This window comes from Poeciliopsis prolifica, unplaced genomic scaffold (assembly GCF_027474105.1).
Source record: "Poeciliopsis prolifica strain line A6 unplaced genomic scaffold, Auburn_PproV2 SCAFFOLD059, whole genome shotgun sequence".
Lineage (NCBI taxonomy): Eukaryota > Metazoa > Chordata > Actinopteri > Cyprinodontiformes > Poeciliidae > Poeciliopsis > Poeciliopsis prolifica.
In genome coordinates this window covers 1,234,830-1,258,954 of record NW_026562434.1, presented here as the reverse complement: position 1 = coordinate 1,258,954, position 24,125 = coordinate 1,234,830, and the positions used below count along the sequence as shown (strand labels likewise).

The 24,125-nt window shown below is 40.1% G+C and overlaps 1 pseudogene; it reads left to right on the top strand.

Moving 5' to 3' along the window:
• The first annotated feature begins 235 nt into the window (after positions 1-235).
• LOC129379597 (protein unc-13 homolog B-like) lies at positions 236-2,929 on the top strand (annotated as a pseudogene).
• The last annotated feature ends 21,196 nt before the right edge of the window (positions 2,930-24,125 follow it).

Below are 24,125 nucleotides of genomic sequence, written 5' to 3'. Positions count from 1 at the left end.
ATCCAACATGGTGGAGTTTTGTTGTCTGGTTTGATTCTCATCTGTGAGGATTTCCTCTTTAGATTAGCAGCATTTTCCCTTAATTCCCATAAAAGCGCCACTTTCACGTCACCTTCAACTGTATTTTTTCATTTTAACACTTTATTTTTTTCTAAACCATGTGTGATAGACTGAGAAGGATGAGGTGGGTTAAACATGTTATCTGGGATTAAATCACCTTAATATTTACCAAAAAGTCCAGAAATCATTTGGATTTATACAGCTCCTCCACCTCTTCAGGACAGTTTGACACTGTTTGTGTTTTTTTATATCTCTAACAATTTTCTGACTCAAAGATGGACGAACCGTTTGAGAAGGTAGGCACAAGCAGAACATCCTAAATTAGATCCTTAATATGCAATTTTCCACTTAAAGAGTGTCAAAATGGGGCATTTAATCCAAAATGTCTTGTTTTACCTCCCAACTTTCTGCCACATAGAGAGAAAATGCATGTGAGGATCATGAGGTGAGTTCATGCGTGTTACAGGAGGTGAACTGTAACATGCATGTTATTATGAGTAGAAATGCAAACTACACCAACAAGGTGTTTAACGGACTCGTAATGCAACCGTAGACTCTCAGGTGTTTTGTAATAATTCAGCTTTGGAAGTAATTTAGCTTCCAGGTTCTGAGTCTCAGTAAAATCCCAAAACTTCCCAGTTTTATTTTCCTTTTTCTTTCTCTAAAACCTTTTGTCAGCCTTTTGAACTTGAAGGTTTCTCTCCTCCAGATGGACACGGAGGCCAGCGACCTGCTCAACGACCTGCAGGTTCGGCTCAACAACGTTCTGGACGACCTCAGCAGCACGTTTGGGAACAGGTACGCCGCCCTCACACCCCCACGTTTCCCCCACTTTGTCCCAGTGCATCACTGGCTTTTCTTCTCCTGCAGCTTCCAGAGCCGCATCACCGACTGCATGCGGCAGATGGCGTCGCTGCTGTACCAGATCAAAGGACCGCTCAACGAAAACACCAAGAACCAGGTGGAGGGCGACTCGGACAACATGCTGCGGCCGCTCATGGACTTCCTGGATGCGCAGGTTCAGTGGGATTTCCCCAAACACGGCTCGTCCGTCGGCGTGTGTGTGAACGTCTTGTTTTTGCAGATTAACGCTGTTCGCCACGGTGTGTGAGAAAACCGTCCTGAAGCGCGTTCTGAAGGAGCTGTGGAGGATCGTGATGACCAGCCTGGAGAAGAACATCGTCCTGCCGCAAGGGAACGACACCTTGGTGAGTCTGACGCTCGTCTCCGTCACTGGACAGGTTTCCATCCAGATGGTTTTGAAATGTTGTCAAAAAGTGTGAATTACATAACAAAAACACAACCTTACCAAATGTTTTTGATCTAGTTGTCAGTGAAACTATCTTAGAACAGCAGAAAAATGAGAAAACTAACTCACAAGTAGCTTTTCAGCAAGAAATAGAAACTTGTTTTAAGTCAATAATTTCTTAATATTGCTGATCAAATTTGATTATTTCACCTAAATCAAAATATTTTTGCAATATTACAAGGGACATAATAATCAGACTAAAATCTCATTTTATTTCAATAATTTTGTGCAAAATAAATATAATGAACTTATTTTGTGTAGGACAGATTATTTCACTTATAACAAAACATTTTCCCTTAAATTAAATAATCTGCCAACTTTTTTTTTTAATCAATATTAAGGAATTATCGACTTAAAACAAGCTTCTTCTTCTGATAAATTACTACTAAGTTATTTTTGTCTTATTTAAAATGTGCTGAGATATTTTTAAATTCTAATTCAAACATACTTTATTGATCCCAAAAGAAAAGTTAAATGTTGTAATTCACATTTGTCAAATTTGCACTAGAAACTAGAGCAAAAATACTTGGTAAGAGCTTATGGTTTTGCAGTGTAATTTACATTTTCTTTTATACATTATTATAAAAATTTTCTCAAAATTTGAATCACAGCTGGATGGAAACATGGCTGCCATTTTGAAATGGATCAACTCGTAATTGTGTCAGATGATGAAATGTAAACATTTTGACAGACGTGACCAAACACAAAAAATATTTTTATCCATTATGTTTTAAAATGATGACTGTGGCATATTCAGTTTAATTATGAGTCAACAAACTGAACATCATCCAATCACATATAGAGTAGATAAATAACTCACTTTATGTATAAACATGAGTTGTATCGATGCTTTTTTTCCATTTCCATCAAACTTTACTAATATGATACTTAAAATTGAAACAAGGCTTCTGAAAACTAAAAGAATCATTCATTTTTCTGTTTTTCCTGAAGGGAGCACAGATCCTTTCTGCTGCTAAAGAACTGGGACACCTTTCCAAACTGAAGGTATCAGGTTGCCTTTGAGTTTGCTTTCTCCTGTGAATTGGTCTAGTCAAAGTCTTGGTTTGGTTGTTTAGGATCACATGGCAGGAGACGCTAAAAGCCTGACGCCCAGGCAGTGTGCCGTCATGGATGTGGCTCTGGATACCATCAAGGTGAGAGCGAAACGTTGACCTCTGGTCAAACAGAAAAATACAATTCATTCACATTTTAAGAGTCTTTTAGTTGATTAACTAAAAGTCTGATTAACTCCACTTTAAGTTTAATCATTCAGGTTGTAGAACGCTGATTCCTCTCGTTTTGTTTCCTACGCAGCAATACTTTCATGCGGGCGGGAACGGCTTGAAGAAGACTTTCCTGAGAAGAGCGCTGAGCTTTCGTCGCTCCGCCACGCTCTGTCGCTCTACACCCAGACCACCGACACGCTCATCAAAACCTTCGTGACCACGCAGCATTCACAGGGTAGATCCAAAACGCCTCAAAGGAGATTAAATACGGGAGAGTTTCAGATTCCTCGCTGCTTTTATCTCCTGGATTTGGTTGTTTAAGTTGCTGTCTTGTTTTTATCTCCTGCTGCCTCTGTGCCAGTGCACAATGGAAGGGTATTAGGTTAACCCCTAATGAGAAAATCCAGCCCAGCAGGGGTAGGTCTCCATGAAATCATCATCAGCCCAACTTCCCTTCATCGTTTTCTCTCTTCTGTTTTGTGAAACCTGCGTTTCCGTCGCATGACTCTATAAAACGATGTTTTCTTTGCCTGCATTGGACCAAATGTTGTTTGTGTTAAACCAGGCTCAGCTGTGGACAAACCCATCGGAGAGGTTTCCCTGCAGATTGAGCTGTACACTCATCCCAAGAGCGGAGAGCGGAAAGTTACTCTCAAAGGTCCGTTTGGGCTCATTTTGAAGCAATAAAATCAAAGCTGGAGCATTTTAGTGTCATTTCTGTTTAAATGTTTGTGTCATTGATGCAGTGATTGCAGCCAGTGATTTGAAGTGGCAGACGTCTGGGATGTTCAGACCCTTCGTGGAAGTCACGATGATCGGGCCGCACCTCAGCGACAAGAAGCGCCGATTTCAGACTAAATCCAAGAACAACAGCTGGTCTCCCAAATACAACGAGACCTTTCACTTGTAAGTTCAAAACCAAACGTCGTGACACATTTAGGATTTGAAGCTCTTTTAATTCTGACTTCATAAACTGTTGGTTACACAAAACAAAGTCCTTGTTAAATTACTGGACAATGTCAGCTAATGCGCTAGCAGCACAGCTAATTGTTCATTTAGTGTTTCTGCTAAACATTTAGTGAACTTCCTCAAATTTAACTTTTCCAAATAAAATCTGGATTTATTTTAAGAAATTAATTGTGTGGCAATAGTTTTAAAAGTTATTTTAAAAAAGCTAAAATTAGCTCTACTATTAGCACATTAGCATTTAATGGAAGTGTCCCTTCTACAGCAGATGTCAAACTTTATTCAACTGAAAGTCTAGAAAACTGAAAAGTACATTAGTGCTTTAGAATTTAACTTGAAAACTGATTTAGGGGAATCAAAATGTGTTTCACAACAAATTTGTTCTGCTATTAGCACATTAGCAGATTAGCAATAGTGTGATCTACCACTGCAGATGTGGACCTCAAATCAAAGTAAAATGTTTTGATTTAAAATGTAAAATTAGATCAGCAAAAGCTAGGTGCACGAATGTTTTTAAAGTTTCAGAAAAAGCACAAAATCAGGAATTAGCTCTGCAATTAGCGCCCTAGCCCATGTGCTCCCACTCCTGTGTTCTGCTCTCGCTCTGCAGCGTTCTGGGTGTTCAGGACGGGTTCGAGTGCTACGAGGTTCAAGCCTGCGTCAAGGACTACTGCTTCGGCCGCGCCGACCGGGTGGTGGGCCTGGCCGTGGTGCAGCTGAGGGACATCATGGAGAGGGGCAACTGCGCCTGCTGGTGCCCCCTGGGGCAGCGCATCTCCATGGACGACACGGGCCTGACCGCCATGCGGATCCTCTCCCAGCGCTCCAACGACGACGTCGCCAAGGAGTTCGTCCGGCTCAAGTCCGAGACCCGATCAGCAGAGGAGGGAAGATGAGGCTCTGCTTGATGCAGTGGCACTGCTTTGACCTCTGACCTGTCTTGGCTGCTGTGTAAAACCTCACCAGCTTCCAGTGTTCTTCAACTTCACATTTTTTTAAGTCTCGTCCGCCTCTACTGAGGAGACAGAACCCATCCGGAACCTGTCAAAGGGCCGAATAAGAACCCACCCGCCCCGAGTGTTCTTGTGCAATAAATCCAACCCACCCCTCCCAAAGTGTGGCCAAGTGGTTCAAGCCTTACACTCTGCAAGCTGTGAATGTGTGTTCATGTAAAAGGAAAGAAATCCCTGTTTTTAATGAACACAAGTCAAATATTTCACTTCACTTAGCAAAGAAAAACTACAAATCACAATTTGTTTTCTAACAGTTTGAGCAGGAAAATGCCTTGTCATGCAGAAACGATGCTAATCCTCGTTTTCACATGAAAAATGTTTGAATTTAACTCATCGCTTCATTTCATCCTCTATTGGTGGTAATTTTTATTTCTCTGTTTTCTGCATGTCATGACCGTTTTACTTATTTTTGTATATTTATTTCCCTTTTAAAGATTTGATCTGATTTCTGCTCCATTTTTTGACATTTTTGAGTTTTTTTGGGTTTTGTTACAAACTGAGTTGCACAGCAGGACTTGAGTTGGAATAATTACAAGTTTACATTCTCTCCTTTTTTGTTTTTTATTCTGCTCTTCATACGAGTGGCCTTAATTATAAAAATGATGTTTATTTTTAATCTCTTTACCTTGTAATCGTTATAATTTGCATCTTTGTTTCTCCAGATTGATGTCCTTAACATTTTGTATTTTTCATTTTAGTTATTTTATGTAAGCTGTAATCTGTCATGCTGAGTATCAATCCCATGTTTTTTATTTACCATTTCTTTGTATTTTCTGTAGACAGCGATTTATTTTGAGCTCTTTTTGTTTCAGCAGCTTTTTAATGGATGAAATTAAACTACAGATCCAGCCTCTTACCTTCCCTCAGTAATTCAATGTTTCTGTTGATGGGAGCAAATATTTCCTTGTGCCAAGTTAAGTTTTCACTTTAGGTTTTTTTAATTATTGCACATTTTTGTAACTTTTGACCATAAAATCACTGCATTTATCTGGAGTTTTCATTGGACTGTCACGTCTCTTTAAACCTGTCTCACTGTGTATGATTTCCACTCAATATTTTGTATAAAGTATTTAAGACGTGTATGGAAATGTCTTTTATTTCTTACACTACAGACTAAAAACATAATTTTCACAGTGAAATCAGTGTATTTATACTGGGCAAATTTATAATAGATCTTATTGCACTTTGTGAGGAAAAAGGTGCAAATTCAAACTGGAAGACTCTTCTCACCAACCTGCATCATCCAACCGTTGCTTCCTGTTCATCACCATTGATTAATCAACACTGGTCCAAGACGCGTCATGTCCAATCACTGTCCAAGTCCCAGCTGATAAATAGCACCGTCCATGGCGTCTTCTGCTGTCCAGCAGAGCTCAACCCTCCTCCACCCCTTCACCTCCACTCGCTCGGCTCTCCGGCTGCATCCTTTCTTCACCTCCATCACCAATGTCTGGTCTCGGGGGATGACGTTCCTTTCAGCATATGGAATGCTCATCCAAGCTCATCGCAAAGATTGTGATGATCGATGTCCTCAGCCGGGGCCCAAGCGCCAAAGACTTAAATTTTGTATGTCAATAAACTCTTCTAATGGTTTCCATTTTCTCCGTCTAAGTCTCTCCAGATTGAATTAATGTTCAGATGAAATCAACTCAGATTTTTCAATTGTGAACTAACCATAAAAGTTTATCTTGATATGTGTGAAGTGCACAATTCTAGTCCAAGTTCAGGGAGCAAAAACAATCTTTAATACATCTGCAGACAGAGGGAAAAATATACTCTGCATTAGGCGAAAATCTAAATCTGCTCTAACGAACTCAGAGTTACATAGTTGCTTTATTCACCTCTCAGCTAACAGAGGAGAAGATTAAGTTCCCAGACGACCCGCCTGGGAAACTTCAGCAGACGCATCTTGTTCAGTTAGTTTGTACACCCTCTGCAGCTGCACCGAAAAACATCTTGACTATGATACAATTACATTTATGTGATACATAAAAGAAGACTGTATGATGCAAATAAAACATTTTTTCTTTAAAGAAAAATCTACTTCACATATGTTGGAATGTCGTTGTTCCAGAAATGGTGAATTTCATATGTGCATCTTTTATTTCACCAGTTTTTCTTTCCACCCCACTTTTTATTAAAATGTAATACTGTCTTCTGGGAAAAGCCATCTTGTTCAAGAATGAATTTTTGTGGCAGATATTCACCATGATTGATTATTCCATAATGTGGAAATAATTACCATTTTTATTGGTTTTGTGTAACCATGCAATTTATTATCTTACAGAATAAAATTTGTTCAATTAGCTAACTGAAAAGTGAGTTTAAAACTTCTTTAATGTTGTAGTTCAGTCTCCATCCAGCAGAGCGTCCCACTGGTCATTCTGAGGAGCCATTGAAACGAGTTTGCAGTGGTATCTCTGAAGAGGAATGAGGTCAAAACCATAAATATGGTCCAGTTTTACTCCATTTGTGGATTGTTTGTCAAATTGAGAACATAAATTTACTGGATTGAACTGGAGATTGATAAAAAAGAAGTGGAGTTTTCTCATTTGCATTTTTGTGCCATAAAAGAATTGGAAATCAAACGTGCAAAGAGTTTGACTGGAAAGTAAAAACCAGATTTAATAGAACACACTGTGTCAAATAAAGTGTTACTTCTTTCAAAACTCTAATATCCAGGATTCCAACCACAGATGGATTTTGGAGGAATGTGTTTAATGGTCGGTCATCACACACGTCTTCTGGTTCTGACCACAAATAAAGACTTTCTGGGAGGAAATGAAACAGGAGACTGAGGACATTCTGAGGACAGATCTCCCCATGGAGCCTCTTCTGTTTCTGCTGGACATAAACACCAAGGATTTACTCACTAAACATCAATGTTACATATTGTTGCACCTTCTGCTGCTGGTAGCAAGAAAGACAATTAGACTAAACTGGATTAAACCCAGTTCACCAACTGTTGCTGAATGGAGAAAAAAACTGAAACATGACAACATGATGGAGCGTCTGACTGAACAACTAGACATGAAAAAGATAAATAAATATGTAGTTTTGATAAATAAATACTGAATTTGAAAATTAAATGTTTAGTTTGTAAAATAAATATTTATTTTGAAGCCAAATATTTAGCTAAAGTTTTATTTCCCAAAATTTTGTTTACAATCCAAGTAAATATTTAGATTGTGAATTAAATATTTAGTCTATAATGAACGTTTGGATGACATGATGAAAATATTTGTTTGAAAAATGCATTTTCACAACTTTTTCTTTATGACATGATGAATAAACTAAAATACTGTTAGTATTTTCTGTTTCTATCAATCATCACTACAGTCATGATCAAAAGTAAGTACACCCTCATTTTATCATAATTTCTCTTCTTCCTCTTTAAGATTTTATCAACCTGCCTCTGATTTCACCTCAGAGCTTCTACTTGGTTCTGTTGCTCTGGAGGAAAAAACTACAAGTCAGGTGAGCTGTGACGTCATCAGTTATACAACATCCGTCACATTTATTTTCAGTTTGGATTCACCTGTTCAGGTGCGGCTCCAGTCCGTTTGTAGAGTCTCAGTTTGTTGTTTAAATTTTCTTCTTTAACTCTTTGGATCGTTTGAACAAACTGTCAGTTTAATTTGTTTATTTCTTTAATTTTTCATCACTTTAACTTTTTCCTGATTGTTTCTAATCTCTGATGTTTGTGGAAAAGTTTCACTTTTGATTTCAGCTGAAACTTTAATATCTGCTGTTTGAAGGCTAATCTACAGGATTATTAGATTATTGATGAACTGGAATCAATCATCATGATGAACAGCTGATGTTTCACTGTTTTCTTCTCCGAACTAATTCATGTTTTTATTTCCTGGTACTGAACTCTAGTCTCCACCATTAATGTCAACAACAGTTTCCTGTTGCTTCCTTTCAAAATAAAATATTATTAAAATATTATTATTGATTCAGTCAAATTATTAAATAGTTAACATTTAATGCAGCTGATAATCCACTTGTAGAGATTAATAATTAACTAACTAAAATACTTCCTGTTGTTCAGGTTGAATGAGTGAATGTAAATGTTGCTCCATGTCTCCATCTAGTGGACTGATAGTAGAAGTGCAGCAGCTGATGGCAGCTTCCTCTGCCTCTCTGCTGTCTGACTGCATTCACCTGACACTGATATGAAGCAGAGAAGAAGAGCCAATCAGAGGAGGAGCAGCTGATCTTTTTCCAGCACTAATAATGTAAAGGATGATCAGAGTTGATGTGCAGATGAATGATGTGTGTTTCCTCTGCAGGTGAAGCTAGAAAGTGTGTGTGAGCTGATGTGGATTCAGCAGCATGGATCAGTGTGAGGACAGAGAGGAGGGAGTCCCTCCCTCTAAAACCACTCTGTGTGGGGAAGATGAGAGCCAGAGCAAAGGTCAAAGGTGAGGTCACCATCTCTAACTGTCCACAGCCCTTTTCACACAGCGTTCACTATATCAGGCCAGAACAGACGTGGTGATGAAGCTGCTGCTGCTCCTCTTTGCTGATTAAGTTTTAATCATCATGTTTCTGTCAGGATCCATCAGAGACTCAAACCAGAGCCAGAACCAGAACCCAGCTGTGTGTCCTTTAAGAGTGACAGGTCAAAGGATGAGTTGATTTTCTTTAAATCTCCTGGATCTCCACCATCAGAGAGGTGAGATGTTTCTAACTGCTGTAACTGTGGAAACTGAACCAGTAAGAATATCCCAGATTTATTTATTCTGCTGACAGTGTGGAGTGTTTAAAGTGCAATATCAACTTTTTTACATAATCTGAGTGATTCTAGTGTTACTGTAATCCATTTTCCTCTTTCTTACTCCTTTGTATTGTGCTGATGTAATGCTCTGTTTTATTGCTTCAAGTATTTTTAGTGTGAAACTCTTGGTGATTTCCTCTGTGAAAACTGCTGGATGAATATTTCCTGACCTAATTGTTCCTGGTTCCTCCACAGAGTGGACCAGCAGAGCTCAGAGGTTCCCAGTGGTCCATCTGTCCAGCAGCATCAAACACAGCTGGACTCCATATTTATGGTCTGTAAATATACAACCACTTTTCTGTGGGTTCTGTTCACATTTATCTTCTTGGTATCACTAAATTCATCTCCATGCTGCAATTTGTATTACAAAGGATTGTCAGTCTGTTCAACATCCATCTGGTGTTTGGCTCCATGATTTAAACTCTGATGTTTCCTTCATCTATTCTGTTCCAGTTGCTGGAGGACAACATTGTCACTTTTGTGAAGAATGAGCTGAAGAAGATCCAGAAGATTTTGAGTCCAGATGATCCAGAATGGTCTGAGAGTCTAAGAGATGATGATGAGGTTCTGGAAGGTGAGGATGAAGAGCAGAGGAGGAGCAGCAGAGAGGCAGTGATGAAGATCACACTGAACTTCCTGAGGAAAATGAATCAGGAGCTGGCAGATCGCCTACAGTGCAGCAAGTGGATTTTTTTACAAAGATTTAACCTGATAGATAAATCATAAATTTATTGATGTCTGAAAAGATGGAATAACATTCAATCCAGTCATCTCCATCTTTGTTTCATTATTGATTTTACTTTTTGTGTTAATTTAGAACATGTTGCTGCAGTTTGTCAACATCAACTTAAATCTGGTTTGAAGAAGAAGTTCCAGTCTGTGTTTGAGGGAATTGCTAAAGCAGGAAGTCCAACCCTTCTGAACCAGATCTACACAGAGCTCTACATCACAGAGGGAGGGACTGGAGAGGTCAATGATGAACATGAGGTCAGACACATTGAAACAGCATCCAGGAAACCACACACACCAGAAACAACAATCAGACAAGAAGACATCTTTAAAGTCCCACCTGGAAGAGATCAACCAATCAGAACAGTGATGACAAAGGGAGTGGCTGGCATTGGGAAAACAGTCCTAACACAGAAGTTCACTCTGGACTGGGCTGAAGACAAAGCCCACCAGAACATCCAGTTCATATTTCCATTCACCTTCAGAGAGCTGAATGTGCTGAAAGAGAAAAAGTTCAGCTTGGTGGAACTTGTTCATCATTTCTTTAGTGAAACCAAAGAAATCTGCAGCTTTGAACATTTCCAGGTTCTGTTCATTTTTGATGGCTTGGATGAGAGTCGACTTCCACTGGACTTCCACAACAAGGAGATCCTGACTGATGCTACAGAGTCCACCTCAGTGGATGTTCTGCTGACAAACCTCATCAGGGGGAAACTGCTTCCCTCTGCTCTCCTCTGGATAACCACACGACCTGCAGCAGCCAATCAGATCCCTCCTCAGTGTGTTGGCATGGTGACAGAGGTCAGAGGGTTCAATGACCCTCAGAAGGAGGAGTACTTCAGGAAGAGATTCAGAGATGAGAAACAGGCCAGCAGGATCATCTCCCACATGAAGACATCACGAAGCCTCCACATCATGTGCCACATCCCAGTCTTCTGCTGGATCACTGCTACAGTTCTGGAGGATGTGTTGGAGACCAGAGAGGGAGGAGAGCTGCCCAGAACCCTAACTGAGATGTACATCCACTTCCTGGTGGTTCAGACCAAAGTGAAGAAGGTCAAGTATGATGGAGGAGCTGAAACAGATTCACACTGGAGTCCAGAGAGCAGGAAGATGATTGAGTCTCTGGGAAAACTGGCTTTTGATCAGCTGCAGAAAGGAAACCTGATCTTCTATGAATCAGACCTGACAGAGTGTGGCATCGATATCAGAGCAGCCTCAGTGTACTCAGGAGTGTTCACACAGATCTTTAAAGAGGAGAGAGGTCTGTACCAGGACAAGGTGTTCTGCTTCGTCCATCTGAGTGTTCAGGAGTTTCTGGCTGCTCTTCATGTTCATCTGACCTTCATCAACTCTGGAGTCAACCTGATGGAAGAAAAACAAACATCTAAGAAGTTTTTATTATTATTTAATAAACCTAATCTAACGTCTCTCCATCAGAGAGCTGTTGACCAGGCCTTACAGAGTCCAAATGGACACCTGGACTTGTTCCTCCGTTTCCTCCTGGGACTTTCACTGCAGACCAATCAGAGACTCCTTCAAGGTCTGCTGACAAAGACAGGAAGTAGCTCAAATACCAATCAGACAACAGTTCAGTACATCAAGGAGAAGATCAGTGAGAATGTGTCTCCAGAGAAAAGCATCAGTCTGTTCCACTGTCTGAATGAACTGAATGATCGTTCTCTAGTGGAGGAGATCCAACAGTCTCTGAGTTCAGGAAGTCTCTCCACAGATAAACTGTCCTGCTCAGTGGTCAGCTCTGGGTTTCATCTTATTGTCATCAGGAAAAGATCTGGATGTGTTTGACCTGAAGAAATACTCTGCTTCAGAGGAGGCTCTTCTGAGGCTGCTGCCAGTGGTTAAAGCCTCCAACAAAGCTCTGTAAGGACACACATTGTTAATGCAGTTATCTTTGATAGAAATTTGTCAATGATGAGATAAATATTGAGTGTTGCTTCATCAGTTTGTCTTCTCAATATTGACCTCTAGCAGATGATGAGCAAAAGAGAGATCAGCTCTCATAGGTAATTATTCATAATGCTGCAAATTCAAGCAGCAGAAATTATTTTTCCTACTGAAAACTGACACTGGATTAATGCAGCTCATTACAGAAATTAATGTTTCTCTTGCCAGCCTCCTTGATGGCTGCTGTATTGTAGTCTCTTAAGACTTTAGGCCCAACTATAGAATAAAGCTGTTCACAACACATGTGAACTACCATGTATTGTGCCAGGATTAAAGATGTGGAAAATATGATATTCTTTTCAATCTGTTCAATTGGTGTTAATCTTTCAGGATTAACACCTATTAAACAAACACAGGAAAGACAAGAGAGTTAGATTCTTTCTTACTCACGAGGAGAACAGACAGTCATGTGCTTTCAGTTACAATCTTCTGCTGCTCTGAAAACACATTTGCCTGCTCCTCTCTTTTTATTGTTTTCAGGATCCCTAATCACAAAGAAACAGTGTAACTCTAAAGGGAGGGGAAAACACTTCATCACATAGCGACAGCACCAATGACAATCACTAACTATAACACAAGGTATCTGGCACTAGATAGTCTCGTTCCAGACACAGAGTTAAACAGAGCAAGTTGTACATCTTCACAGTCAGTTTCATAGTAATCTAGCCGGTCAAAGAGGCCTTGCTTCCCGCTGAGAGATAACCCTACAGAAACCTGATGTCACTGATTTCTTTCAGTGAGGCCTTCTGAGAATCAGAGTAATTCAACAATACAGAAACATTCTTAATGCTAAGATGAAACTAAACAATAAAAGCATATAAGAAAAGATACATTATAAAGATACATGAGAATAACAAATATTTGACAAATAACATGACAATTTATCCAACACTATCATTGACTGGAACATAAAACATAAAATTTTGAAGAATTGTTTAACAACATATTTTCCTCCCTGTCTCCTCAGACTGAGTGGCTGTAACCTCTCAGAGAGAAGCTGTGAAGCTCTGTCCTCAGTTCTCAGCTCCCAGTCCTCCAGTCTCAGAGAACTGGACCTGAGTAACAACAACCTGCAGGATTCAGGAGTGAAGCTTCTCTCTGCTGGACTGAAGAGTCCAAACTGCAACCTGGAAACTCTCAGGTAACTCTGGGCCATCCGTCCGTCCGTTCAGTCCTTGGTTTCTACCTCAATGTTGTCATTTTCTCATCATGTGATGAATTGTGTGTCTGCAGCTTATCAGGCTGTTTGGTCTCAGAGGAAGGCTGTGCTTCTTGGCCTCAGCTCTGACCTCCAACCCCTCCCATCTGAAAGAGTTGGACCTGAGCTACAATCATCCAGGAGACTCAGGAGTGAAGCTGCTGTCGGCTGGACTGAAGGATCCACTGGAGACTGGAAGCTCTCAGGTATGGAGGAACCTGCTGCAGGAGCAGAGAAGGTCTGATAGAGGAGGAAGAGGGAGAAATGTCTTTAGTCAGTCTGCTGGAAAACATTTAGTTTGAAGCTGAATAGTTAACTTGTTGCTCAAAGGAACAGTTTTTGTCAGTCACTGCTCAGTTTTCCATCTCTGAATCCGACCAGTTAAAAATGGAAAGATATAATCTGAGATTCTCTCTGCTTTTGTTGAAGCTGGTGTTTTCCCTCAAACCAGCTCTGATGCTGATATTCAGACTAGATTTTCAATGGACTCTTTCTGTTAAAACTGACACTGGATTAATGTAGTAATATTTCTCTTGCCAGCCTCCTTATTGCCTGTAGTTCAGTTCTTCAATGTCAGAGTCCCAACTATAGAATAAAGTTTGAAAAATATGACCTATTCTTCAATAAGTCCAAGAATATTGTTGACTGGAAAGTAACACAAACATTGATGATTCCTTAAACATTGGGGGTTTCTGTAAAAAAGAAACGACTTCCTTCTGCATGGATATAAACTATAAAATTAAACAGTTCAGAACAAATAGAAATATGTAAAATAAAAATGTTCTTTCAAATCAACAAAAAACATTGTTGACTGGAAACAGAAGGCTTGTATTAATAATATTTTCCTCCCTGTCTCCTCAGACTGAGTGGCTGTAACCTCAGAGAGAAGCTGTGAAGCTCTGTCCTCAGTTCTCAGCTCCCAGTCCTCCAGTCTCAGAGAACTGGACCTGAGTAACAACAACCTGCAGGATTCAGGAGTGAAGCTTCTCTCTGCTGGGACTGAAGAGTCCAAACTGCAACCTGGAAACTCTCAGGTAACTCTGGGCCATCCGTCCGTCCGTTCAGTCCTTGGTTTCTACCTCAATGTTGTCATTTTCTCATCATGTGATGAATTGTGTGTCTGCAGCTTATCAGGCTGTTTGGTCTCAGAGGAAGGCTGTGCTTCTCTGGCCTCAGCTCTGACCTCCAACCCCTCCCATCTGAAAGAGTTGGACCTGAGCTACAATCATCCAGGAGACTCAGGAGTGAAGCTGCTGTCGGCTGGACTGAAGGATCCACACTGGAGACTGGAAGCTCTCAGGTATGGAGGAACCTGCTGCAGGAGCAGAGAAGGTCTGATAGAGGAGGAAGAGGGAGAAATGTCTTTAGTCAGTCTGCTGGAAAACATTTAGTTTGAAGCTGGTATACAGTCATATCATTTATAAATGAATGGATAACATTTTGAACCCCATTTTATCTCTTATTACAGTTTAATAACTCAATTTTTCTCTTGTAATTTTGGTTGTGTAACTTTTCAAACAGCAGCCCATTTAAAACTATAAGAATCTTTCACATGGTTCTGAATGAACCTGGGAAACCAACCCATCTACTGAACCACAATAACATGGTATTCAGAGCAGCAGGGGGCCAAATATAGCTCCATGTGGAACCAAGAGGTTGGAGAGAGAAAATCAGTTGAAACTGTTTCCTATCAGAGTTCAGTTTGTCTCTCTGTCTTCACAAACCAGGATCATCATGGGCTGGGCGGGGCTTCCACTGATGGATCTACTGAGGAAATACAAGAAGCTGATTGGCTGATTTAAAAATAAGTTAAAAATATGCAGATTTATGATGTCATATAAAAGATATGATATGTAATTGTAGAGACACAGCTGGGAAACAATTTGGACTTTAAAAGAATATTCATGGAGATCTAGACCAATCAGCCCAAATGAGGAAAGATCAGAAAATGGTCAGATGGATGTGGAAAAGTTCTCAAAAAGTGAAACAAAGATTCACAACTTTCAGGACTTAATGAAACCAAAAATACACACAAACATGAAGCAAACTGTTTGAGGCAGAGTTTAGCAGTTTTATTTGTATGGTAGTTTGTCCTCCAGTAGGTGGCGCTAGAGTCAGGAGGAGCAGCCTGGAGAAAGGCTGTTCCTCCCTGATCTGTTTCCAAGCAGTCAGAGTGTAGAAGTTGAGAGCTGGAGAAGTTTCCTCCTGTTGCTGCAGCAGCAGAGATGTTCTGCTTCATGGACTAAATCAGGTTGGAAAGAGGAGAGATCTTTACTGAGCTGCTGGATAAAAGCTGCTGAAACATTTCAACTCTTTCTGGAAACTAATGAGACAGAAAAACAATGGATGTTTTTACCATCCAGACCTTTGGAACCAGTTCAGCTCAATAATTCAGTTGTATCTCTGGAAGATGAACAGATTTGATGTGAAATGATGAAATTCTTCATTTCTATCTGATGTTCCAGCAGATCTGTAGAAAATGGAGCTGCAGCTCTCAGACATTTCATGTTTTCTATCAATGAATCCACTGATTAAAGCAGGAATCTCATCTCCATGTCTCCTCCAGAGGTTCCCAAGGTTTGTTCCTGGAAGCTGCTGATGGTTCCTCCAATCCAGGCTCCGCCCCTTTAGAGGAAATCTGTCCATATATGGTGCTAAGAGTCACCTTGATGCTGCAAAGCTTTGTTCAGGGATGAGATGTCAGGATGTTGGTGTCAGTCTGTTCCAGGCTTTAGTTGTTCTCCTCATGAGGAGCTGAAGTCTCTGACAGGAACGTGGAGCTGAACAGGAGAAGAACTTGAAGCTTCTTCTTGGCCTCTGATTGCAACAGCAGGACAATCCAACATTTTAGTCTGACTTCATCTGGAAATATTTCTTTGACCCTCAATCAGTGTTAAGGCAGGCCAGCTCCTCATCAGAGCTGAGATCTTCTCTGTCCTCCATGCTGGAAATGTAGAAGTCCAGCAGCTCCTGGTCAGTGACATCAGAGCGTGACATCATCAGTAGAGTGATGATGTCATTTCCCTCTCAAAGCAGCTTGGAAATCTGAGAGGAAAGATGTAAACAAAGACTCTCTGGACTGTTGGATCTGCTGGTTCTGGTTCCAGATGCTCCTTGGACACTTTCAAGCCATTACTGCAGCTGCTGGATTCAGGATGCTGCTCTTCTTCTTGGGCTCATTGTAAATGTGTGCAGCGCCACCTGGTGGTGCTGGTTGGTAGAGGAAGTGCTGAAAGGTTGGAGGTGTTTGTCAGAGGTGTGTGATGATGGAAGCCTCTCCCTGGTTTGTGAGTCTGAGCTCAGAGATCAAATCTTTGATTCTTGTTGAATCTTTGTTGAATGTGATGCAGCTTCTCCTTTTGAATGTTTGTATTTCTGGATATTACAGTGAGGCCACAGAGGTTTTCAGCAGCAGGGCTGTTTAGTGTTTCATTCCTTCATCTGTGTGTGGGAGTGTGGATGGATCAGGTATCCAGGTGTTGATCAGAGTTTAGATTGATTGTATTTTAATGCTGATTATTAATCAGGTGGAGCTTCCAGAAATGTTTCCTTAGTTTCCTGATGTCCTTTTAGGCTTCAGTGAGTTTCTTCAGGTTGTTACTGAGGGATTTCCTTTCTCCTCTCTGTTGGAGCTTTTCCTGTGTTTGGAGAAATGAGTTGTGCTGCAGCAGCACCAACTGTCCTTCCTACATCCACTGCAGTTTGCAATCCAGATGTTGGACTGTTCCTGTCTCTGTGGAGGACAATGTGTGTCTGAGAGACATGTAATGTCCATGTTTGCTGCTGAAAGAGACTGATGGTCTGACCCCCCTCCTCCTTTCAGGGTGGAGCCTGCTGGAGGCCGATTCTTGACTCCAGGTCTGAGGAAATGTAAGTGTGTTTTTCATCTGATTCATGACAACAAAGCAGCTCACATTCAATCATCTTCAAACTGTCACATCACTCATTCAGGAGTCAAAGTGTCAATAAATGATCAATAACTGCAGCTGGATTGTGTTTGTTCTCTCCATCAGATTCCTGTCAACTCACCATCGACACGAACACAGTGAACAGAAAACTCAAACTGTCTGAAGACAACAGGAAGGTGACATATGAGGAGGAGCTTCAGTCATATCCTGATCATCCAGACAGATTTGATCTTCCTCAGCTGCTGTGTAGAACTGGTCTGACTGGTCGCTGTTACTGGGAGGTTGAGTGGAGAGGAGAAGTTTTATATCAGTGAGTTACAGAAGAATCAGAAGGAAAGGAAACAGTATAGACTGTTGGTTTGGATGGAATGATCATTCCTGGAGTCTGAGATGCTCTGATGATGATGGTTACTCTGTTTGTCACAATAAGATAAAAACTCGTCTCTCCTCCTCCTCTGACTCTAACAGAGTAGCAGTGTATGTGGACTGTCCTGCTGGCATTCTGTCCTTCTACAGAGTCTCCTCTGACTCACTGATCCTCCTCCACACCTTCAACACCACATTCACTGAACCTCTGATTCCTGGATTTGGGTTCTGGTCCAGTTCTGATTCCTCTTCAGTGTTTCTGAGCTGATTTGAGTCTAAAGAGTCTAAAGTTTTTCCTCCTGTCAGAGAAACTCTCACTGTTGAACAGATAGTTCAGTCTCTACAATCTATTTCTTTGTGAAACGATTCTGATTGAGTCCTTGGAAAACTTTTTCTTCTTCAGTCCTTTAAAGATGGAAGCTGGGATTATTCCAGGATTATTCCAGGATTATTCCAGGATCCCCATGTTTTTCAGTTTGTTTTCTTGTCATAGCTTCACTCTATCAAGAGATGCTGGTATACTGGTGGTGAAGCAGCAGGCAGAAAACCCAGGATAGTTAAATGATGGTTTTAATAGTAAAAATAGTCCAAGTGGAAACACAAAAACAGGCAGCATGGCTGAGCTGAAGCCAGGGCTCAACGCCTGTAGCAACTGTTCATCCTGGTGGACAGAAGAACAGGCTTGACAAAATGACGTGAAGAACGATGAGGACCCGATGAGGAACAAAGGACAACCGTGGGATTAAATACACAGATGGTAATCACAGAAACGAGAAACACCTGGGAACAATCAAGGGGAAACAGGACAACGCAGAGACTGGAAGCATCACAGAAAAATAAGGACCGCTCATTTTGAAGGCTGCCTACGTTCAATAACATGAAAAAACTGCATGTTTTATATGAATTCAATTAGTACTTAATACTCTTTACACAAAGTGAAAGTACAAATGTAATGTGTTTTTTTCTAAATTCCTTTATTGTATGAAAAGATGGTTAGCTCTCTTTATACAGGAGAAAACTATTTTTAAGAGAGTTGCCACTGATCAATTAATCGTTATTGATTCTAAGACCAATCATCTTTAGATTAATTCAATCAATCTGTAAAAATGTTAAATAAATTAGTGTTTTTCACTGGCTATACCCAGTAATTATTCATTAAATATAACAAATTCTAAAAACACCAGTCTCTTAATGTTATTCCTTTAAAAATAAGTTTTGTTTCTAAAATGATCAAATTAAAATAAGTTACTTGTTGATTTTATAAGAATATTCTGTAAAATTGTAACAGTTTCAAATTTCACCATAAAATAATCTAATTAATCCTACATGATTAATTTTCCATTTTTATTCAACAATTAATAGTTTCACCTCCAAAAACCTAATTTTTAGTTTATTCCTTGACAATTTTTTTTATTATTATTCCCCAATAATTAAATCAAATTTACTGACAAAGATCCATAAGTTAAAACCTGAATTTCTAACAGGGAACATTTAATGTCCATATCTGGTTTTAAAGGCTCAAAATTAGCAGCCATGTTTAAAAATGTTGGTCATCCTGAAACCCAAGTGGCTGATGGGATACCTGAGGGGTTAGCATGCTAATCTTTATCCCTGTATCTACACTTTAATTACTTTTTCAGTGAAATGCTGAATTTAAATACTTCATCATGTATATTTACATAAGTCTACTCTGAGTCTAGTCAAAGTTTTTATAATGAATCAGTGATTTATGATGTGTTCAGAGCCAATCCAAGCTAAAATAATTTAATTGCTCACAATATAAATATCATGTTTTATTATAATTTAGCAAACTAAGAGATTATTCATGTGTTTTATTTACTGTCACAAAGCTTGACTTCATGACCTCGTGTGTTTTCTCCTGTAGAGGAAGTGCTGCTGCTTCTGTTTTAGCTCAAACCTGAAACAATCGACCTCCTGATGAACACAAAGTTCTGCAGAGTGTGTGTGAACACATCACTGGGTGTGTGTGTGTTGACCGCTGCCTTCTTGTCTTGATCACATGCAAATCAGCTGTTATGAAATGTATTTCCTGCTCCATTTCAGAAGCACTTTCCCACTCAGAAGTAATAAATACACACATTTTGAAGCGATGTTCATTTATATTTGTCAAACTGGCAGATTAAGCAAAGATCAGAGTGTTTGGTTATTGATCTCTGTTAAAAAGGGAGAGGTTTCGGGTTTTCATAACTTTAGAGCAAAGATAAACTCTGAAGGATTTTCCAGGATGTGATTACATGATCCTTACAAAAACATTTTATTCTTAGACCAAAAATAAACAATTCCTCTTCATTTCAGGTGAATAACTGCAAGGTGAAAGTCCTGATACACAAAGAGTGAGTCAAGATTCCAAGATTTTACTAATAAAACAGTTTTTTAACAAGCCAGATAATTTAGAGGATTTTCTTTCCAGGCTGAGAGAAGAAAATGGATGAACATTCAGGTTGGAAACATCATCAAACTGGAGAGCAACCAGTTTGTTCCAGAACTTTCTGATCTCAGATCTGGAAACAAACTTTAACTGAGACGTTACTGAAGCTTGATGTTCAGGGTCCAAATCTAAAGCTGGTCTGCAGAGATGACTTCAGGGTTTGTTTGTTTCTGCTCACCTGGAGCACCAGCCGGGTGGAGTCAGTCTGAGTTCCTTCATCATCTAAAGAGAACATTGAAGATCCTCCTGGAAAAAATGGAGCTTTGGAAAGAAATCAGCAGGAAGTGAAAGAAAAACGGATCTTCATCATTGTGAAGTGGACGACATCAGAGTTGGATTCAGTGGAGTCACATGAAGAACAGAAAACTGAGGCTAGAATAATAAACATCATGCTAAATATCAGCTGCAGCTAATCTGTCAGAAGAAGCTTCAGGTTGAATCTAAAGGAGGCTGAAGATCTCAAAGTGGATGAGAGGAAACCTGATGAGCTCTACAGTCCACTAGATCCAGATCAGAACCCTGGAGAACATCTACGCTGGAAGCAGAACCACAAGCTAGAAAATATCCAGGTTTCTATCCAATCTGAACACAGGAAGTCCTTTCTTCTTCTGCTGCAGCTGAGAAGGTCCTGCTGCAGAACTGGAGCCACACAGTTCCTCCACAGCAGAACAGAGGAGGTTCTGGAGGAGACCAGGGTCCACATCTGGACTCAGAGTTCTCCTGGGCTTCAGCAGAGCTGCTGGCTTTGGTTCTGATCCGCCTCTGTTCTGGTGTCTGATCTCCAGAGAGGATCTGAACCGACCCCATCAGAACTCAGTGGAGGTGGTGGAGGATGAGGATGGGGCGCGGAGAGGAGGTGGAGGAAGAGCGCCGTGATCCATCTCTCTGCTGTGGAGACCTGAGGGAATCTGACAGAGAAACAGCAGCCTTGAAATTGAACACAAAACTCAAACTGTCTGAAGACAACAGGAAGGTGACATGTGTGGTGCAGCTTCAGTCATATCCTGATCATCCAGACAGATTTGATGATCTTCAGCTGCTGTGTAGAACTGGTCTGACTGGTCGCTGTTACTGGGAGGTTGAGTGGAGAGGAGAAGTTAATATATCAGTGAATTACAGAAGAATCAGGAGGAAAGGAGACATTACAAACTGTTGGTTTGGATCTGAAGATCATTCCTGGAGTCTGAGATGCTCTGATGTTGGTTACTCTGTCAGGCACAATAACATAGAAACTCGTCTCTCCTCCTCCTCTGTCTCTAACAGAGTAGCAGTGTATGTGAACTGTCCTGCTGGCATTCTGTCCTTCTACAGAGTCTCCTCTGACTCACTGATTCTCCTCCACACCTTCAACACCACATTCACTGAACCTCTGATTCCTGGATTTGGGTTCTGGTGGTCCAATTTTGCTTCCTCAGTGTTTCTGTGCTGAGCTGAGTCAAAAGAGTGTCCTCTTGAGTGAGAAACTTTCTCACAGCTTAAATGATAGTTCAGCCTTTTCAGAAACTTGTGTTCATGGCTCCAAACTTTTTCTTGGTGAAATTCTTCAACACAGTTCTTTACCAATTTCGTCTTTTGGCAGTCCTTAAAACATGGAAGCTGGGATTACTCCAAAATCCACATGTTGTTTTACTGTTTCCAGTCAAAGATTTACAATAAGTCTCAGGATGTTTTTTTCTGTCTTGGTTTTTTTCGTTTCACTCATCACTCAGATTTTTGGGAATTTCCAACAATATTTCTCAATCACTGAACATTTGATGTTTCTGTTAGCTCTTATTTTCTTAATACATATTAATTCAAATGTTAAATACTTTGTTGCAGTTGTTTTTCATATTTTTAGTGAACAATAAACATTTTTTTCTGCATTTCATTCATTTGCTGCTCATTCAGTACTGTTTCTTTTTAAATGTCGAGATTTTTTTCATAATTCCCTTACAGTTATACATTCCCATCTTTATTCTAGTTGATGAAGGCTAAGTGATGGTACTTTGAAAAATTAAACAGAGAAAATCTTGACATTTTATGTTTCTATCAGAACTTCTCGAAGACATTCTTTAACCTCTTAGTGGAGGTCCTTTGGTTTAGAAGTCTTTTTCATAGGGGTTGTGTCATGGAGAGAGTGATGTGCTTGTTTAAAGAGCAGATGGATTTACCATCTCTCCCCAACTGGCACCTTGCAAAACTGCACCCATTGCTTTCACTGCTCAAGCTCAGCAGCGAAACCTATAAGGTAACCTGACACACTTGTAGTCACACAATGATCTCTCTTAAGACAAAGAACCTCAACTGAAAGCTTCCTCAAAGACACCACTGGCAGGAAATGGACATTATTCGCAGTTCACATGATTCAGATTGAATTCAGAAGATTGAAATAGATTTATTTTTTCCATGCATTGGTTTCAAGTGCTTGAAAACAGATTAGTTGGACTGTTTGGATATGGTTTATTTATTCATTCACTATTAACTTAAGAGTAAATTATTAAATAATTACTGGAGATATTAGTTAAAGTCAAAATTAACTTAACTGTAATTAATATTTCTCCAATCATTTTGTAGGTTCTCAACCTACTCATGTGACTAAATGTTACCTGTTCAGATGCTGCTGATGAGATTTATTGCAAGAGAAGAAAAAAAAGCATAAAAGATGTCACTGGCATCTCTCTGGAGGAAGAAAGCCTTTTTCAAGTTTGGGAAAACCTTAGGGGTCTTAAGAGAGGAAAAACTTGACACCCACTTTCTGCTGATCAGGGCTGAGAAGGTTGAGTCAATCTGGGGATCCCACTGAAGAGGCTCATTTTGAGATTGGGCATTACTGATGATCTCATTTACCTGGGCCTGAATAACAGCTATTATCAAGCTTCTCAAATGTGTTTTCAGGGCTCAGTGTTGTAACTGTACACATTGCATTTATTTGTTCTAGGTGAGGATGGTACGAGGGATCAGGGTAAGGTCTAGCTTGTTTGTTTTCATAATAGAGATCTGAACATATGCTGACCTTTCCTGTGAGAGTCACCTGCTGTTTTTGCAGGCCTGCAGGTACCTACGACCATTCATCTGGAACAAGTACTGAGTGCTGTATCTAGGTGGAGTTAGGAGGAAAATGTTCTTCCCTATGCACACTGTTCCAACAGTTTGTTTTTATGGATCTGCAACATCTTGAACATGGACTTAGCTGTTTTAACTGACACTAAGAATGTCTGACTGATTTCCTGTATGTTTCTCCATTGACCCTCTACTTCTTCTGTCACATTAAATTCAGTAATTGGTTGTTCAGCAACATTTTTAATTATATGAGACTGAACCAGAAACAATAAATGCCTTTGTTTGCTGATTGTCACAGTCCAAGTGAATCTCAGTCTCTATCTGAGTATATATGAGTATATTGCATTTGACTATATTTGCTGTCATGGCTACCAGTGGTTCAGACAGGATTTCTGAGATTGGTCTCAGTGTTTTGTGAGAGAGGCGATTCTTTCTCCAGTCACCATTTATTAAACTTGCCTGAGCCCCTGTGTCCCATAAAGCTCTCCTACATTATCAAGATGGCACTGGACAGCACATCTTCCTCCAAAGAGACTGATGAGCTTGTTTTAGTGCAGTGAGGGAATATAACTCTCAGACTGAAGGAATTCATTGTTTTGGGATTACCTGGTGGCTCACATGAGCATTAAGTGTTGGTCTACATAAATAAAATGTCACAGGGACCTGGGGTAAACGGGTTACTGCTGGTCCCTCCTCATAAGCGCCTTCCTGTTTCCCTGTAAATTTCTCTGCTTGCAGCCATGAGAAATATGGCTTCTTGTCCAGAGGTGAAGCAGTGCAGATAGATACCAGCCATCCCAGCTTCTCTGCCTTCTTGGCGTCCTTTCGTTCTGACAGGTGTGAGCTTTGATGTTGCTGTTCCATGTAATTTCTTTATCTCCATCAGATCTGCTTTAAGGCCTTCAATCAACTTCAGTCTCTGAATCTGGCCATTGACTTTGCACTTGTTTCCTCTTGATACATTTTCACCTCTTTTAATCTGTCTCCCCTCTCATTGTCTCTGTGTTGTGAGTGAAAGTGAATATTCTGAACTTCTGCTTGTTTTCCATTTAATCTCAATGGTTTGATTGAGCACTATGTTTTGTTGCTAAATTTCAAGACTTGTAGCGTAATG